General features: G+C 37.2%; 1 pseudogene; it reads left to right on the top strand.

The window, feature by feature from the left end:
- Nucleotides 1–8416: 8416 nt before the first annotated feature.
- Nucleotides 8417–9649, top strand: LOC100942754 (annotated as a pseudogene).
- The last annotated feature ends 11227 nt before the right edge of the window (nt 9650–20876 follow it).

Genomic DNA, 20876 nt, shown 5'->3' with positions numbered 1-20876 from the left:
AGAGAGGAAGAAACAAGATGCTACCCAAACACCAATGTGCTTGTTGTCTAAGGGAACGGAAGATCATGCTTCAGCAGGATTGCTGCTCTAATGGATGTGCTTCCAGGGCCAAGGGGAACACGTGCTGAGAGTCATTCTGCCTGAATCACTTGAGGAAAAGGACAGTTTATAGATTATATGATCTAGGGAGCAACAGGACTCCAACTTTCCAAATCTTCCACAATAATCTGATAAAAAACAACAGCTTTAGAGTTGTAGATGGGCGAGGTGAAGTTGGTAGCAGGAAAAGTCTGTTAAAATTTTGTTCACTTGGGGTGCAGTGCTGACGATCCAAACGGGCTAATCTTGTTTAGAATAACATATTAATGATTTTACAAGGATCGGATTTTATTACACTTGAGGATGCTTGTTTCATGGATTAATGCAATATTCCATCGGCATTCATACATTTATTCTTTCATCAATTAAAAAAAAACATATCCAATAATTTCCATGGGCATGCCAACCTATCAGGAAGGTTCTACCCATTTAACATTTCAAGTCAAATCCTGTTATTATATAACTCCATTTAGTTATTTATTTGAAGATGATGAAATATTTATAACAAATAATTTCACAAACTGTGAATACTCCAACCTTTCCTCTTAAATGCTAAAGTCAAATTCCCTTGTTCAGACCATCATAAAAGCATCACTGGACTGTAGCAAGTCTTAGAGAAAGTAGAAAAGCAACACTGAAACTCACAGAAGGAGAGTGACTCGGTAAAGGCCACACTGCTAATTGACAGCCTTGACATTTAGAATTTAAGTTTTGCTTCAGTGAGTTTCTTTCTCAGAAAATGGAGTTTTGAAGAAATTAAGTAGAGCTTCCACTGATGGGGGAAAATGCTCCAGGAAGGAAAGTGGGAGGTGCCCTGAGAGAGGCCTCAGAGAAAGGAGTGGTTGGTATGTGTACCCAGCCAGATTAGAGATAATTTGCAAAGAATCCTCCGCCCATTGGTAAGGCAGCTCAGCACAGAGCTTAGAAGGACAGCTGCAGAAGAAGCTTGACTTAGGATCCCAGCTTAGCCTCTTGTGAGCCATGTAACCTTCACCTGTAATCTGTGTCTCAGATACTCTATCTGAAAAAGGCAGAAAATAATAGACTAACTCATAAATTACCGTGCAGATTAAATATGGTCACACATTTTAGAGGAAGTGTGTAGCATAGTGTAATCCTTGAGTTGTATTAATTCATTACTTGTGGCAATGACCTCCAGAAGGATTATGTCTATCCTGAACTATCTGCTCTGATGGAGAATTAGAATTGTTGAGGAGGAAACGTTGAATGATGAAGACCTTAGAGACTCAGTGCTCGACACACACGGGAGGAGTTCTGAGGTGAGGGATGATGGAGTGGTGGAGTACGTGCTCTTCTGTGTCACTAGAAAATCAATGTCCTAGAGGTGAGTGGGTATAGAAGTGCAATGTGGAATTACAAGGAGAAATATTTTAAAAGCATTTGTAGTGCAAATGCTACACAGTGCCCTCGTTTTCTGTGGTGCAAGATGAAACCCTAAAATATTGGATATGTTAATGACCAACATCAACATATTAGAAATCACTTAGTCCAGCAGACCACATTTACAGACATGGAACCTGATACTCAGGGAAAATAATTTTATCAAGATCACAGATCACCTCATAGAAGGATTGGAAGAGAAGGCATAGTTCCTACCTCCCAGTCAAAGGGAGGATGGAGCCAGCTGTAACCAAACTAGTGTGGGAGACATTAGTTTATTATACTTCTGAATTTCCCATGCCTTTGGTATTTCTACCTTCACACACAACCTGAACTTTGGTTTTATAGAAAGGACCAAATCAAAGGTATCCCTACGTGCACCTGAGAAGAAAACTGATATATAACAGAGTAACAAAAGACACACATACAAATTTAATATAAGTTTTACATGACTTAGGAACTCTCATGAGAAAATGAATATCTAAAGAACTGGCAAAACCTGAGTGGTTTTATATTAGGTTGAATGAACACAGAGAGGCAATTGTGAAAAAGTCTAACAACTAAATTATGTTTCTATATTAAAGGAAGATGCGGGTTTGTTTTAACAAAGTCTGTTTGTACAGAATTATCTATTTTGTGACGGCCTGTTGGAGAAATTTCTTTTCTCCCTAGATGGAGATAGCATCTTTTACAAGGGATGATTTATCTGCTCTTTTCAGGAAGAAACAAGAGATTAGAATATCCTTTTTATAGCTACTGTTTTTCAAAATCCTTTAGCTCAACATATCTTTATATTAAAGTGGACATATATTGAGGTGACATATTCTATCACCCTTCAGCAGTACCCAGGAGTAGGACAACAGCCTGGAATCCCCTCCCCTTGGAGCAGCAAGTCCACCAAGTAAATGAGTTATCAGCATGGCTACCACAGCCCTACCTGAGTCTACCAAGTAGGAGTCCACATTCCAAAGTGATCTTGTCGAGGTCTATGCAGAAACACAGCCCTAGAAGAAGGTCTGTATTGAACTCTGAATAAACAGCAGGATGATTACCTCTTCCTAGAAAATTGGAATAGTATGAACACCAGAATGTTAGAACCAGGCCAGGGATATTAGTTAACTTGCTAACAGCTTGACTTAATGCTGAGCTTAACAGACAGCCTCAGGCTCTTTACATTTCTGCTGACTTTAAGGGTAGATTGTTAAACTTAGAGCATATATGAACTTGCAGTGGAGCTTAGAATCCTCGGCATTCTCATTTTATGTGTGTGTGGGGAAAAAGTGGAGAGTCATTAAAGGTGACTGGCCCTTCTGGTTGGATATCCTATGAGTTTATAGTCTTGAGTGCATGTTATCTCTGGGGTTCACAAACTGAATTGCTCATGCTAGAGTTACATAGAGATACACTTAGCTCCTCAGGTAAAGGCAAAAGGCTCAAATAGCTGGGGATCCCCATCCTCATTCTTCTTTCTTCTATTTCATATATAGGATTTGATATAAATGATTTAAAGGAACAGAGTGCTGCCAAACTGTAAAAATACAGCTAAAAATTTATTATCAAATATCATGAGATCCCCCTCTCCTTTCAAATCTTTCCTGTTCCAACTCTCATTTTTTTCAGGGTCATGTTCAAAAACTAGTGAATTTTATAAACTTACTTGAACTCAGAACTTTGCATGCAATAATAGCTCTACTCATTTATTTATTCGTTATTTCCCTATTCACCTTTTCAGCGAAACACTGAAAGGATATAAAGCACCTAAGAGTCACAATCTCGTGTGGAGACAGATCTCTGAACAAACCGCAGAGCATTGTACAATGAAGCACAGATACAGATTTTGAACAAGAACATAAACAAACAAGCCCTTCTTGGGTGGGATGGGATTGAGGGAAGATAGGGGCTCCTGCATGCAGATCATCGAAAACAAAAAGATGTGTGCATCAATCACACAGGATAAGTAATTCATAGTCTAAGAGAGCAATACGTTCAAGGGCACGTTGGAATTTAAACACAATCAATACATGACCTTTGCTGGTTACCACATTCACATTGTAACAGGCTTCTCCTGACTCAGCTGATTTTTGAAAGTCTTTGTAGCAGGTTGCCTGGAGCCTACCTTGGGGATGGCTCTGAGCCCCGCTTCTTTGTTTACATCATAGCTGGCATATCTCATAGTACAAACTCTTGGCTTTCTGGTACCAGTGGCATTTTTCCTGATTTTTATCTTAATCAAATGAACCATCATCCAGTGTGACTGTTAAAAAACACTTTGTTAGTAAGTTATCAATCCACATGAAAAAGAATCTTCAGGGAAAGGTGAGATAATATAACACTGTAACAATGGAACAAGGGATGTCTTATGATTGTATCTGATATGGACTTTTGGCATTGGTATGACCACATGCCTAACTCCACAGGTCATCATGCAGAGGGTGTTATTTCCGTAGGAATATTCTTGGGTCCCCGACACAGAGGGGACTCATTTGAAAAATGAGCATCCGTTATCACTCACAGTTGGAGATATTGTGATAGTTTAGTCTTTCTAAAAATAACAGGATCATTCATTAAAAGCTTAACTTAGGGAAGGATGAATCCATTTATAGATACACAATGAAGGTGAAAGAAGCTTTTAAATAGAAACTTTCAGGAAGAAGAAGAGAATCAAAGAGAATCCAGGAGAAAAATGGATTTTAAGAAAAAAAAAAATGTGATCGGGTGACACCTGTGGCTTAAGGAGTGGGACGCCAGCCCCATATACCAGGGGTGGCAGGTTCAAGCCTGGCCCTGGCCAAAACTGCAAAAAAAAAAAAAAAAAAAAAAATGGGATCTAGCTTTTAAAAATAAAATGGTAACGAAAAAAATATGGAGCTGTATTGTGCCTTTGGATGCCATCTTGTCACAAACAAGGGAAGTGGTTCGGGATGCGTGTCCCTGGCCTTTTTGCTTCTCCTGACAGGAGCCTACCTAACATTTATAAGAGAAAAACAGGGACAGGCTTCATTTTAACATCTGTACAACAACGTAGTTCACTGATGAACGCCATAAACAAGGGGATCTCAGCAGAAGGACACACTATGCCGGTGGTGTCAGGCGTGGAGCAGATGGGAGAATTACACACCTGTGATTTATGACTCAGAGGCTTCAGGGATAGGCTGTTTTCTGAGTGTTGCTTTGTTTTTGTGTTTTGGTTTGATTTTTTTCTTGTTATCTCCTCTGGAGTCTGACTGGTATTCAGGGTATCTCTAATGCCCTGTGACTGCTAAGCACAGATAATTAAAGCAATAGAGTGTTCTAATGGTACTCATTTCATGGGGTCAGGCCTCTGTGAAATGGGCTTCATTGCATTACACTATTTCCCTGGTCCCTGTCTTCTAAATGTTATTAGGTAGTCAGGAAGGAGACCAGCCTTTAAAAAATTAAAAAAAAAAAAAAAAAGCAACTACCAGAAGACATACACTAAGCTTCGTTTCTCTTTCCTTTTTTTGTAAACAAATTAGTCTATGAATGGTATCTGGGCAAGAGCAATGCAGTGACTGTTTATCTCACCTGGTGCTGAACAGAGGCAACACATCTACCAGTGTGTCTATCACAACTGTTTTTCTACTGTGCTCTCAACTGCCCTGCCATTTACCCTCAGTGACCCAAAGTCAATAAAAAAACCAACATTCACTGACCATGCCACCAGCCACCACGATAAAGCATTTTTTAGTTTTATTCACAAAAAACTCTATCAGATTATACAAAGAGACACAAGTAGATGACAACAATAACTTTTAACAATTGAAAACTTAAAACAAGGCTTACTGTGAAACTACTAAATATAAGCAGTTCCGTGGACTGAACATAAAAAAAACCAAACAGATTTTTAGCTATCAATACCTTACAATAGGTGCAATGCCTTCAGCATTCAGTAGAAAGTTATTTTGGATCTTGAAATTTATATCCAGATAAACAATAAAACATGAAGGAAAAGCTGTTTATAAACATGTAAATACTAAATAAAAACAAACACACACACACAAAAAAAAAACCTTGAACTTTTATTCTCAGGAACCTAGGAAGCTAGGATATAGTTCTCCAAAAACAAGGAAATAACATAAAGGACAAAGAACTTATGTGATCTACAAAACAGGGAACCAAGGGCAGAAGTGAAGTAAGCTGGATTTTCAGATCCATAGTGCTAGAAAGACCTAGCTGGAGGCGGGGGGTGGGGGGAGGTGGGGGTGTGTCCAACCTTCTTTTTTCCTCTGCACACATTGGAAAAAAAGTTGTTCTGGGTCCCACATTAAATACACAAACACTAAGAAAAGATGATTAGCAAGAAAAGATCCATGCATACTTGTCCTGATATCTGACACCACAGAGAAGCAAAAAAAGTCCTCACAAAATCAGCATGGGGCCCTTGCAGGCTCAGGTTGGACACCCTTGAGAAGGCAGTCAGTATTAATTGGTGCTGGAATACTTAGGGTCTCCACAAAGAACAGTAACAGAATGGAGATGATTCACCGTCTTCTGTGTTTGCATGTATAGATAGTTTATAATGCTGTTGAAGAGATCGGACATGCAAAGGTAAAAAAGATATATAGGAATTCCATAAAGAAAGCAAGTGACAGTTATTAAGTACATGTGAAAAAAATTAAGAAAATGTAATCCTAGTTTGTAATAGGACTTAGAGCAGGGAACAGCAGTACAGCACTCAAGATTGTAAAGACTGTTGATTAGATCAAACATGTGAAACTCATTCAGGGATGAAAAGAGGAGACTGCATTTACATAAATGTGTGTGTGTGTGTGTGTGTGTGTGTGTTGGGGGGTGAACGTATTTGGACTTAAAGTGTACTTTCTGAGGGAATGACTGTGTTTCATTCTAAGCTTTAGTCTACAATTTTATGTTATTAATTATAGAGTGCATCTTCTCTGAGTGGAACAGAGAGCAAGATATTGGGTGATTTTTTCAGAAGCTGTTCATTCAGACTTGGTTGCTGGAATTGAGGTTTTGAGGGAGGTACATACTTAAGGTGACCAGATTTTAACATTGGTAAAGCGGGACACCATGCGGGGGGCAGGGCAGAGGTGGGGTGGGGCAGGGCCTGACAACAATGCAAACTTTGATAAGCAGTTCTCGATAATCACTGCTCAACAATTTGTTATTATTACAGTTTAACATTATAAAATTAACAAAAATAATATAAAACTCATATCTTGGTGAAATAGCCACATGGCAGCTAAAAACCATATATTCCCTTACTGTTCTCCTGCCCGTTCATACATTCTTTCCAAAAATCGGGACTTTTTTAAACCCCAGTGGGACACTGGACAAATTGTTAAAAATCTGGACTGTCCCGCCAAAAGTGGGACATCTGTTCACCCTATACATGCTACCTATCATGGTGCATAATGTTGCTAAAGAAATCTAAGAAAACCAGTGGAAATAAGCAGAGATGGGAGAAAAAGGAAAGAGAACGTTGATTCCACGTCTCTCTTCAGAATCAGTCTGTGCAACACTCCAGCAGGCATGCTACAAATTGCTCAGCACAATTTAAGCATGTGGGCAGTTAGTTTGGGTCATTTCCCCTCCATCTCTCTCTCTCTCTCTTTACCCAGTAATTTACCATTTTACAAATGACTGTTGGATACCTGTTTGTTTATCCCCTTTAAAAAACTCTAAAGAGAGTTTTGGTAAATTATGTAATAATTGATTTTCTACACTATTTTATTTCATTTTATTATGAGTAGTTTGGTTACTTAAAAAAGAATTCAATCGTTTTGGCAGTATTTTTTTTTTTCCCCTTGGGATTTTTAGCAGATTGTGCTTTGTGCTTCATAGCGAACAGTTTTCCTCCTGAGAAATAAACTGTGCTGGCAGAATTAGTATTATCTGGTGTTTGAGGATATTTCTGCCTCACAGGTAGACTTTTCAAATTGCATGTTTTTCCCTCTAAGAAATAATAATGTTAAAAATTTGGCCATGTTTCTTTTTTGAATGTAAAAGACCCAGACAGACCAAGCCGTGATTACTACAGACCCTTTCCAGGGTTTGTAGTCTTTTAGCTTAGCTGATTTCACTGGCTTTACATTCATTGAATGTGTCACTATAGTAACAATTCATCTGATTTGTTACAGAAGTGTGTGACCCTCACCGCCATTAACTCAATTGGAGATGCACAGATTTGTGAGGATTCAATGTATTGAGCAATTAACGTCTGCTGCACCAGCTAGTGTAAGAAAATATGATGAACAGCCCCATTTGTAAATAAGATTTTGGAGAGAATATTTAGTCTACTTAAGAGAACAAAAACGGTTAATGGCTGGAACATTCCAGCTATCTCTATACAGATAGATTCTGTTACTGATGTGAGCAATAGATACATTAAAAGCTGTTCCTTGAAAACAGCGCCTAAGCAATAGGAGTATATTCTGATTACCATGTGATTTTGAAAGCAGAGTCGGGTTTTACCTGCAAAGTTTTCCATGTACCTGGAAATGATCTGCTCTTCTTGTATCTATCAATTTATTCATGTGTTTATCCAACACAAATTTATTTACTGTTGAGTGTTTGAAGATGAATGAGATGTAGTTTGTCCTGAAAGTTTGTATAGATCATTAGAAAATACATAAGGAATTGGGACCAATTTATTATTTTATAAGTAAAATTGTTTTAATTAATTAAGATATGAATGGCTCAAAGGAAAAAGATGATGATTTTTTTTTTCCTAAGGGATAGACGATGTATTGTGCTCCAGATGAAGATGATGGTGTCTACAAAACCCCAGAAACAGGAGATGGGTCTCCAATATGAGCAGGGGGAGAGAGCCAGCCGCTGGACTCTTGGGAGGAAATTGAATAAATTCACAGCGTGTCCTGCAGTGCGGGAATGATTGGAGAGGGAACTAAAATAAGAACTCAGAGAAACAAGTATGGAAACAGACCTGCCGATTTGGACAACTCTGAGGTCCTGCCCTTCCCAGAGGCAGGCCTTCTCCATGCGGCACCTCTTCGTCAGTTCTGTCTCCAGTGCCGTCATCTTCATCGCCTTCCACGAGTTCAGTTTTGGGGGCGATCAAAGCTTCCAGCGGAGACTGACTGTCTCAGACTCTCTGATGCAGACTCACGTTGCACGTCCTTCATCAACAGGAAAACACCTTTCTTGTGGAGAAACAAACTAATGATGCAAGAGAAGCCTTCTTGCAGGGAATACTTGACCCGAAGCCACCATGTCTCAGCCCCTTCATCTAAAGAAGCAGCTCGATTTCCTTTGGGGTATATAATGCCGTCCATCACTATTTTGACACCTTCGCGAGGCTCTTCAGGGCTGTTTACGTGCCTCAGAATATCTACTGTGTTCCTGTAGATGAAAAGGCAACCGTCGCGTTTAAAGATCCGGTGGAACAACTCCTGAGCCGCTTCCCAAACGCTTTTCTGGCTTCCAAGATGGAGCCAGTGGTCTACGGTGGGATCTCCAGACTGCAAGTGGATCTGAACTCCATTTAAGATCTGTCAGCCTCGGAGGTCCCAGGGAAGTAGGTCAACACCTGTGGGCAAGATTTCCCCCTGAAAACCAACAAGGAAATAGTTCAGTATCTGAAAGGATTTAAAGGGAAAAACATTACCCCGGGAGGGCTGCCCCCAGCTCATGCACTCGAATGGGCCAAGTATGTCCATCTAGAGCACCCGGGCAAAGAGCTTTCCCGCGTTGTCCAAGCTGCCGTCGCCCACCCCCATAATGTCACCGTTTACTTTGGCTCGGCCTACGTTGCCCTGTCTGGAGAGTTTGCCAACTTTGTCCTCCATGACCCTCTGGAGATTGATTTGCTTCAGTGGCTCAAGGACACTTTCAGTCCTGATGAACATGTCTGGGTGACACTCAACTGAATTCCAGGTGTCCCTGGCTCTGTGCCAAGCACATCCTGAACCGGTGACCTCATAGCTGTAAAACGGATTGACGTGGAAGACCAACCTGGAGGCTGCCACGGCCATTTGCATCTATGGAAATGGAGACTTAGAATGGCTGGTAAATTCACCAAGCCTGTTGGCTAACAATTTCAAGCTTAATACGTATCCCCTTACTGTGGAATGCCTAGAACTGAGGCTTCGAGAAAGAACCCCCCAATGAGAGTGAAATCGCGATACGACCTAGCTGGCATTTGTGATCTGTGACAACTGGGGACTGAAGGGAGGGAAACTGCAGTTGGGAGGAAGAGTTTTCCTTGTGTGAGACTTTTACCTTGGTGATGTAATGGTTTCCGGGACCACTTAAAATATCCGCGGGACACTGTGAAACACACAAAGATAACACTGAAAGAAGAAAGCCACATACAAAATTATAATACCATTTACAGACAAAAACATACTGTGTCATATCGTGTTCATAGTCAGGATAGATGTTTGCCTTGAGTAGCTGGTGTCTGGAAGGTGAGATGAGGATTTTTTGAAGGCTAGTCATATTCTGTATCTTGATGTAGGTGCTACTCATATGTGTGTTCACTTCACCAAAATTCATCAAGTGGTACACTTATACTTTCCATACTTTTCTTCATAGAGTTTTTGCAGTAGTAAAAGAAGGAAAAACATAATAGTTATCTATTTGATAAGTTTCTTTCTTTCTTTTCTTTTTCTTTTTTGGAATTAAACTATGTTAATTTAAATCTTGATCCAGCCCTGTAACAGCCATAGGACATGGAATATCACATGTCAAATATCAGTGTCTTAATTTCTGGAACTATAATATTGGAGAACATATTTTTCCATAAATAATATTTTGGTAACTAAAATATGCAGTACATGTATTTTCTTCCATATAATCAATATCCAGTAAATGTTGATTCCTTTTTTCTCCATCCACCATATTTATGGTAATGTAAAGCTGAAGTTACCGATTTTAGCAAGTTAAAGATGATGAAATCATTCTGGCATGACGGCTCACACTTGTAATTCCAGAAAATTAGGAGGCTAAGGAGGGAGGATCACTTGAGGCCAGGAGCTTAAGACCAACTTGTGAGATATAACTAAATCCTATTTTAAAGAAAAAAAGATTTAAGAGTAGATTCAGGTAATATCAGTATTCTTTTATTGAGGGTGAGAATATGGGTACTTAATGGAAGAGTCATATCTTGATGTCCTTACATTACTGAAAATAATAATTTAATACACTTAAAACCAATATTCAATTGTTTATTATAAATAAATTAAAATTAAATTTAAAACTAACAAATGATAGACAAAGTGAACAGACACAGGAAAGAAATAAATTAGAAAAATCTAAAATCTAGTACAAAATTCCTTGCCTAAAAGCCTGGCCCTTAGGAAGAGACTATCATACTAGAACTTCACCCCTCCCCCAGTGCAACTCCACTGCAAGGTCACTGAACAGACAAGGCTCACCTGAATGGGGCTTTCCTCTCAGGGAGATAAATACTTTTTGGGAATTAAGAAATATAGAACATCTAAACCTTGTCAAAAAAAAAAAATCTCTAAGACAAGATGCAGAAAATCTCCTTTCTTCTGTCACATTGATATGGTCAAAAATCCAGTCCATCTAAACATGAGACTTCTTAAGTGTTAATTGCCACTCCTGTAATTTATATATGTGGCCCAATTAAAGTTTACTTTGACATTCTACTCTTGAACTGTGTTTCCTGTCCCATACTCTATGTATATCAAAATTATAAATAACTTAAAACAATAATAAGAGATAAATCAGTGAAATTAACATAGTTAGAAAAACAGTTTAATTAAAAAACACAAGCCCAACAAAAACTGTGACATAAAGGTTTAGCCTTCCCTCATTAAAATAATAATTAAAACAATAATATATACAATAAAAGCAAAACTAGCTTAGAACAAGAGGCTGTTCCACAGCCCTAACAAGTTAAAGATAGGCAGAATTCCCCCACTCTGACCCAATTACTCTTTAAAAATTTTTCTCATTGTGTCTTGACTATTCATTTTCCCCTTATCTTCCCATCTCTGCAAAATACTGAGAGAGAACTCATAATATAGTTTGGGGCTAGTCTCTCAAATTTTATTATTCTCACTTTAAAATAGTTAAAAATTATAAAAATTAATTTTTAGTTAAGTATTCACATGGGTCTATGCATTCTCATAGACTATAACTTAAAAAAAGAAAAGATATTCCTGAGAAGATTGTGGTGGTCAGCCAGTTTATGGGTTTTCCCCTTTCAGAACACAAAAGAACTTCTTAAGGTTTTAAATCATAACTAATCCACAGGTTCTGAATTAGGAGTAATGATTTCTATCCCTGAAATCTGCATTTTCAACAGTTAGTGTACTACGATACTCATTCTGGGGATCACACTTTGAGAGATACCATTGTTGTTCTGGTCTCCCTCCTGTGCTTGCCCTGTTCTGTTCAGTATTGCAGACAGTGGCAGGTTACAGAGTGAGAGGAAGAGAAAATTCAGCGTCTCTTCCCTCACCTCAGCCTAGGTCTCTAGCAGGGCTAGTATATGTTGGAGGCAGTGTCTCCTCTGTGGCTTCTGCCGCCTGGAAGCTCCAGCTTGGTTCCATATTTTATGAGTTGATCTTTGGTCCCTGGGCTCCACCTCCTCCATTTGTCCCTCCATCTCTCTCCTGGTTTGATAATGTTTGGGTTGTCCCATTTTAAACCAACTCCCTGTGTGCTAAGTTCTATTTTAAATATTTAGGTTGAACTTCTCTTTTCCAGTTTTGGCCATGACTGATATAAATACCATACTTTATTGTCCTAATGACATTAAACTCATGATTGCAAATGTCATCTGAGTCAATTAATTCTAAATCCAGGTTTTACCTAATATCTGCCAAGTAGAGCTCAGGCATCTAATTGGTCACAAGAGCTTTAAACAGAAACATTCCTATGATAGGTCCTATTGAATTAACAAGGAAGGATTTCATTTGCTCATTTAATTATCTGTGTATTAAAGCACAGAAGGTAGCACAAAGATGAATAGAAGGCCAAAAAAAAAAAAAAATGGATAAAAGAACTGGTTGACTTGTTTTGCTCATTAAGGTTGCTGTGCAACATTAAGCTAATAAAATAAAATCCAAAGACTATAGGAACTGAGCTCATTAAATCTTTGGGGAATCCACCATGATGCTTTGCCTTAAGAATCCAAAGAAAAGATATAATTCCAAAAATATTTTTAAAATCATATCAGCATATATTTGTGTTTTTTTCAATAAATTCAAATTATATATGTGAAGCAAACAACATGATATTTTGATCAACATAGGCTTTGCTGGAGTGGCTAAATCAAGCTAATCAGCTTATGTGTAACTTCATATACTTAATCATTTTTTGTTGTGAGAATGCTTAAAATCTACTCTCAGCAGTTTTCAATTAAATAATACATTATTATTAATTATAGTCACTGTGGTGTACAAAAGATCTCCTGAACTTATTCTTCCAATGCCTTTTTATTTCTATATCATGCTGCAAAGATATTAGACTGGGTCGGTGGATGGGTTCTCATCCCAGTTTTGCCATCAACTTATTGAATGACGTGGGGCCTCACTGTGCCCATATATAAAATGAGGCAGGTCTAAGAAACTTCTACCTGTAATACACTATGATTCTTGCTCATATATTTTTGGTGGTTTGTTTGTCCTTGGGCAGCAACATATCTGACATTAGATGAATCAACGTGAAATGTGTGGGTGACTATAATGCTAACAGAAATGAATTCCTACTTCAAATATCTAACCTCAGATATGCCCTTTATCATCACAGATTTTGTATTACAATAGCCCTCTCCCTCCTACGTTGGCCAGGCCACTCCTTTTGGTAAAACTTATGATATAACCTTTGTCTAACTTGTCATAAAGATAAGGGTGCTACATTTCCACACAGGATGTTTTACCCTATGGCAAAAAGAAAGAGTTTTATACAAGTTCGTCTTTGTAATTTGTTCTTAGGAAATATACTCAAAGCAAATCTTTGAGGAATTTAAAATTTACCTCCAAAGAACATTTACCTGTAGTGATAAAAAAAATATGTATCTCTAACTGTAGTGAGTTTTCCATTCATCATTTTGTTTGCATATTGGTTTAAAAATCTTTTCAAAATAAATGTTCAAAGTTACTAGGGAAGAAAGTACCGAAGAATAAGTCCAAAAGAAATATTTTTCTAGAAAGAAATCTTATCCACAGTCACTTATTCACATGAGTTTTCTAATCAGATGTTTAACCCAGTTGAAGTCTCTGGAACTTTCAGAGGTTCCGACATTACACCTTTGCCCATTTTTCTTATTCAACTATCAATTTTCATTAGCTTTTCCTGAACTTGCTTTCTGAGATTGATTCTATCATTTACTTTTGTTTATGTAAATAGTTTTGTCATTATTAGTTTACACTAATAATGAATTCTGCCACTCTGCACTCTTCAAGGATGCTTCCGCAAGGTAAAGAAATAAGGATGTATACATTTTCACTTTAATGTTTTATTTTGACAATTTCCAAAAGCTACATAAAATTTTTAAGACTATCATCATTATATATATTTATGCTTACCTCAAAATGAACTATTCTAGGACCTAAAATGAATTAATATTGTTATATTTCTTTAAGCATCTATGAGTCCTGTGATGCTATCAATTACTACCCAACTACTAAACCCTAAAACCTTTAACCACTATGCATAGGTAATTTGTGTGTGTATTTGTATGCACTTTTTTCCTTCTAGAGTTCCATTGTTTGCCTTGGTTTGCATTTTCTTTTATTTCCCTTTCCTCACCTTTGTATTAATAAAATCTGGAAAATCTACATCAAGGTACAAGAGTAACAGAGAGTTACTAACAGAGAGTTTTGGCACACTTTTATGGTTCTATGACCTAGGTCTACCTGCAGAAAAGGCAAAAGGAATCTTTGTACCTTGCTATGATTAAACACAGTTACCTGCAGATGAGATTATGGTGAGAAAAAAAAAGAAAGAAAGAAAAAAAAGCTCATGGAAAAATATAAAGCAATTTTGTCTGAAGTATTATTTTATCATCTCTCTCTTGCAGACCTAGTACAGATATAAACAGTTTCTCATTGTCAAGGTTTCTGCTATCATTCAAACACATTTTGACCAAGGTGCTTTCTTCATTTTTATTATGTTGCATTTAAGTTTGCTAGAGTTTCCTACTCTATTCAGTTGTCAATGATACATCATGCCTAGAATTCAGAGTGTGATTTTCTTTTATCTTTGCTCAGTATTCACTGAAGAACTCTATTTGGTTTCAGTTCTTCAACTATTATCTCTATGTCATTAATATGAAATCTGTAATTCTTACCTGATGATACCATAATGTAATAAACCCCTTTCATAATGCTTCCTGGACCTTTCATCTGCAAATTCAGTGCCACTTACCATATTTTCTGTGTAAAATGCATACTTTTTAAGTTAAATTTTGAGAGGAAAGTAAGGATTTACATTATACATGAGTAGTGAAGATTTTGTATCTATGTACATGTTTTTAATTCTTTTATTTATGTTTAAAAATATCACTCTAGAAAGCAATAATGATATTCACCTGGAATATAGTTGTCAGTTTTTTTGACCTTATGGAAAACTTGCAGTGAAAGCATTTTTGGCCAATGAAAAGTAATGTATTTCTCTTTGTATACTGTAGGTAGGAGTTGGCAATCTAACTGATATTATCATAAAAATTACTGGAAAAATCCCTGTCAACATGGTTGTACACTGCAAGTTTTAACAATTATTAAATATGCTAAACAGCATGGCAATAGAGCTGCTAAGAGACCTCCTCCCACAGAGAGTGTCATCAGATTGTGAAACGTTTCTTCAGATGCCATGGTAGGAAAGGCAGTGCCAGGGAACCCCCAGAGTGGCTGGAGGTGGATGAGGAGGTGAAGACCTCCATTCTGGAGCAGTGTCAAACTGAGATCTCTGTTTCAAACAAGATGATACAAGAAGAGGGTAAAAGGATTGCTCAAGAATAAAACATTGATGGTTTCTCAGGGACACCTAAGTGGTACTTTTTGAAGAGAGAAGGTTTGAACATGAGGGCATGAGTAAAGCTTGCCCCCAAACTTCCAGCAGATTATGAGAATCAAGTTTTGGAAGTTCACTTTTATGTTAAATAAATCTTTGAATGACTTACAACTTTGAGCTGTCCCAAATTACCAATATGGATGAGGTCCCACATATTTGATGTGGTAGCCAGCCGAACTGTGGATATCAAAGGAGCAAAGACTATGGCTATTAAAACCAGTGGACAAGAGAAAATATACACACTGTTGTTCTAGCCTGTTGTGGAGATGGGACAAAGCTACCACCTATGATATGTTTGAAAGAAAAACATTTCTGAAAGAAAAGATTCCAAGCAGAGATATCATCAATGTGCATGAAAAAGGATGGATGAATAAAGAAGGCGTGGCAATCTGGTTTAAGAAAGTCTGATTCTAGAGGCCTGGAGGATTACTGAAAAACTCAGCTTTGCTTGTTTTTGATCCCTTCAAAGCCCATGTTACACAAAGTACAAAAGCAGTTTCAGCAGACTTGAAAGCATACTTGCAGTGATACCTGGTGGGCCAACCAGCACTGTGAAACCTCTTGATGTGTCAGTAAACAAGATCTCTAAGGCCCTAACGAGGAAATAATGGACCCTGGGTGGATGCACTCAGCTGATAATGATTTAACACTTCTATGAAGAATCAAGAAACCATCCATCACCCAGGTTTGTGCTGAGATCCTAAAATCATGGAATGGTGTTAAGAAGGAAGTGGTTTAAAAAATAAGGCATCAGCAATGTTATGGGTGGAACTGAGGATGATAAAATTTACTGAGATGAAGACTCTTCAGAAGACAGCTGTAATCAGAAATTGAAGAAGACAATACTTTTGATCTTGACAATGACAAAGAGCTCTTAGCCTTCTATAATGCATAAATATTTTAAATTTGTTAATGGTACATAAAAATTTCTTTTACCAGAATATGTTGAAAACATGTGCTAAAATTCCTGTATAATACATAAATAGAATACCTAAATTTAAACAAATAAAAATTTGAATTTAAAAATTAAAATGAAAATTTTTTACCTGAAACGTTGCACCGAAAACATGGGTGTGAATTATACATAGGAGTTCATCATACATGGCAAAATATGGTTGTCTGTAACAGAATTTACGCTCCATCTTATAATTCACATCCCCTTTCTGACCCTATTTTCTCATTTCTTTACTTCTTTTAATGATACCATATCTCAATGAAGTCATTGAAGTTAAAAGGACCACAGAAACAAAAATAACAACAACAAAATCTTGGTATATATCTATATGTCTCAACTCTGTGTCGATCAGTCATTATATTCTGTCAGTATAAACTGACGTATCTTTAAATCTGATTTTCTTTCTGTCCATCTTGTTGTTCATTATCAGGGATCTTCATTACCCTTTGTTTGAACTTCTTAACTGTTATCCAGGCCAATGGGTGTATGAATGATTGCTAGAGTTCATTTACTACATTGCTATCACTATTTTCTAAAACATAGGCAGATCACATCAGTCTTCTGCTTAAATAGAAAATCAAGGTACAAATGAACCTATCTCTCTGGCTTTTCACTTCTCGTAGCAATGGGACAAAATATTAATGCCTTACTCCTGCCTAAATTTCCATTCTCATTTTTCACTACTAGTATAACACTGAACTTCTATTATGTTATATAAATCAGACTAAATTTCACCTCTATAACTTTAAATTTGCCCTAAATATTACTCTTTTCATATATTTGACATAGTAATACATATTTCAAGAGTTCAAAAAAGTATAACTTCAATGAATTTTTCCTTAGCAACTGAGGGTAAGTTCAAAGAGGGTGAGTTTAGTACCACAGATATCACATTGAACTGATATTATGTTAATAACATTATATTATTTAAAGACTTTTGTCTTAGAATTCAGGTTTTTTGACACCATATCTTCTTCAACCCATCTATCCATTTTTGCATTTATCCAATAGTATAGAAAGTTTATTACATAGTTTGTGCTAGATAAAGAATAAACAGAGGAAAAGAGATTCATACTCCATGTCCAAAAGTAATTCTCTTTAATTACTGAAGACACAAATAAATACACTTTAAAAGAGTATATACATGCAATGCAGAAACATACATGCAATGTAGAAACATACATGACATCAAGATAGCTCGAGTGATTACCTCTCTCGGAGTATAGTCAGAGGAGGATTTCTTTCAAAAGTGATATCTAATATGAAATTTAAAGGACAAATTGGCATGGGCCAAGATTTATTGAGAGGGCAACTGGGAGGGCACTCCAAAGAGAGAGGGTGATGCATACTAAAGTAATATCTGTCTATTGAATTAATTGAAATATTTCATTCAATCCTTCAAGCAATATTTTAGGTGAGTATTATGTGTAAGGAACATATTATGTTAAGGAGTCAGACATACCTTTGCATTTAGAATTCAGAGTTGAGTTTTATCACTGAGTAATAAAATGGCAAATATAATTATATAATGCCCAAATGGTGGGGATCATCTCTCTTCCTACCAACTCTGGGCATGGTTTCATAATGAGGGAGCAAACATACGTCAAACAACTCGGTATGCAATTGCCTCTCAAATAAGCTAAAGTGAAATTATCAGAGAAAGTTCTGAAAAACCCCCAGTTCACTAAACTACCCAAAGAGGAAAGCAATGTTTCAGTAGTTGGAACTCCCAGAGGTTTATTTTCCCTGGGAAGCAGGAAGATGGATGGGCTTCCTGATTTTTATCCCAGCACCTGTTCATTCTATTCACCAAGCTGCTTAATCATGTGCTCCTGCCAAAGGAGTGACAGGCCATATTTCCTAATATGCTTTAATAGTTAAAATTACAAAATAGTACATGTGATTTATTTGACTTAGCAACTATAATTTGGGACATTCCCAAATGTTCTCTTGGGTTATTTTAGGCAAAAATTGTCCCCGGGAAAGGGAAAATATTTTGCATAAATGCTGTCAAATCTTGATGGGATGCACTAAAATTTAGGAAGCCGAAATAGTAGGTAATAAAAGAACAGTTTCCTTTTTACTGTATCCATGTATTTTCAGTGTCGAACACATTTCTCTTTATTTCTTTTTTAGGTGGACATTTAAGCTGCTTTACAATCTCTGGGTAAGTAGCTGCTGACTCAAAACCCACATTAAAAGTGTTCGAACTTTTCTCTTATTTAGCAATAAAAAAAATTAACACAATAAAATGAAATAAAACAAAATAAAGTAGTTTGAAGAAGGTTAACATGGCCTGGCAGGGAGTAGAACAAACACAAATTCAGAGTTTTATATATTTTATACTCTGGTAGGGCTTAGAGTGTGGAATTTCTCTTAAAGGATATAAGAGTACAGCCGGGCATTGTAGCCGGTGCCTGTGGTCCCAGCTACTTGGGAAGCTGAGGCAAGAGAATTGCTTAAGTTCAAGAGTTTGAGGTTGCTGTGAGCTGTGATGCTACAGCACTCTACTGAGGGTGACATAGTGAGACTCTGTCTAAAAAAAAAAAAAGAGATAAGAGTGCCTGCCGAAGGCTTGAAGCAGTCCAGCAAAGAGAGTACCAGTGACCACAGGCAAGATTTTGGTCATGGGTGGCAATCATATTCCCTCTCTGAGGATAGCATGGTGGTAGTATTTAATGAATGGAAAATAAACAAACAAATAAACCAAAAGACATTCTAATAGCCAAGCAGACACAGATGAGTTAGGTTCACTCTAATTGTTCAAACATAGTTTTAACAAACTTTTACCTAAGCACATTAAATTAAATATTCCCATTGCATCACCAGATTAGTGATAATTCAGAGGGAAACTGTGAATTATCTGACTGACTCATTGGTCTTTGCAAAACAAAGCAAAATCAAAATCAAAAAGCAACAAACAAAAAATCCCCATCAGTCTTTTGAATCAGCTTTCTTGCTATATTAGAATACTCTGGAAGTTCACTGTACCTTCCAGCTGACCCTCCTATAAATTAATCATTCTTTGTCTAATGCTTAACCTCATTAAAATCCTGAGAGCTCTGTTGTATCAAAATTTTGGTAATGCCACATAGACTGTTCTAGAGGTTAAATACAGTTTTGAGTGTTCTTTTATGAGGGGCAGTTAAAAATAACTGTCATAGATTCACAAAATCATTGTAAGTTTTAAGTATATTCATAACTGAAACTCACACATGTATACACACACTCAGATATTAGAGTGGCTATTGAGATTTTTGACTTACTTTTCTTTGTTAGATGAGAAAGTGAAAATTCCTACATATTATAACATGACCTACAATTCTGAGCTATGAGCTTCTCAAAGTTAATAATATTCACCAGATAAATAACACACCATAGTTGGTTGTTTTATAAAGGGTAGTGACTCCCAGGAGGCTAATCTGTTTTCTCACCTTTAAAGGATAAAGGTAACAGCATTAGTGTCATGTTTTTCTTTCTGGGGCGATGAGGGAGAGCTGCCATCTCAGTTACTTCCTTTCCAAGGTGTAGTTTGGCCTGTTATTTCAAACAGGACAGTCAACTAAGTCTCAGTGGTTTCACAGCATGAATAAAACAATGGGTTTCTTCTGGGCAACCTGTGCAGCCAAAAGACATTATGGCTAAAACCTTTGTAAAGATTTTTGCTGCCTTGCTACCCATAGACCAAGTTATTTTTGCCTCGTTTATAGTTCTTCATGTTTTAAAATGCTGGCAGAGAAATTAGTTATTTATCCACAGTTAATCTACAAAATTTTCTGGAAAAAAAAAATGACAAGTGACTTTTGAAAACCTAACTCTGGTGCTGGCATTCTTTATCCCAGTCAAATGGCCAAGTGTTTTCTCTCTTTCTCAGGCTTACTCTCTTCCGCATAGCAGAAGGTATGAAAGAGAGAGTTGTGGAGGAAGGAAGGGACTGTGAAACCTCCCCCTAAAAATTTACTCCACACCAAAAATGGAATTGGCATTGATCCTAACCTTGAACGGGTTGTGTCAAGGTCACAGACAGGGAGCTCCTTCTTATCAGCGTGGGCAGGAAGCCCATTCATTAACTGAGCAGGGCTGTAAAGAAGTTGGATAAATCCCTAACTGATTAGTTTCAATGACCTCGGATACATCATTCCATCTTTCTGAGGCTCATTTTCTTCATCAATAAAATCTAAATATTGCTCTAGCTCCCTTCTACCTTCAATTCACCGTATTTATATAAGTTATGTAAGTTTTAAGTGGACTTAAGAGTCATGGATTAGGCTGTCATTATCACTTGTTAACTCACAAAAGAAGGGATATGAAAAAGTGTTATTTGTTCACAAAACAAAATAAAACTTTGAAGGGTTCTATCCCCCTCCCCCAACTCCAAAACCTTGCTTACACTAAGGGGGGCCGCACCATGTGGTCTCTTTATCCAGGG

The sequence above is a fragment of the Otolemur garnettii genome, unplaced genomic scaffold (genome assembly GCF_000181295.1).
Source record: "Otolemur garnettii isolate 467f Iridium unplaced genomic scaffold, OtoGar3 scaffold00147, whole genome shotgun sequence".
NCBI lineage: Eukaryota > Metazoa > Chordata > Mammalia > Primates > Galagidae > Otolemur > Otolemur garnettii.
Note: the sequence above shows the minus strand (reverse complement) of the source record. Positions and strands in the feature narration are given on the sequence as shown.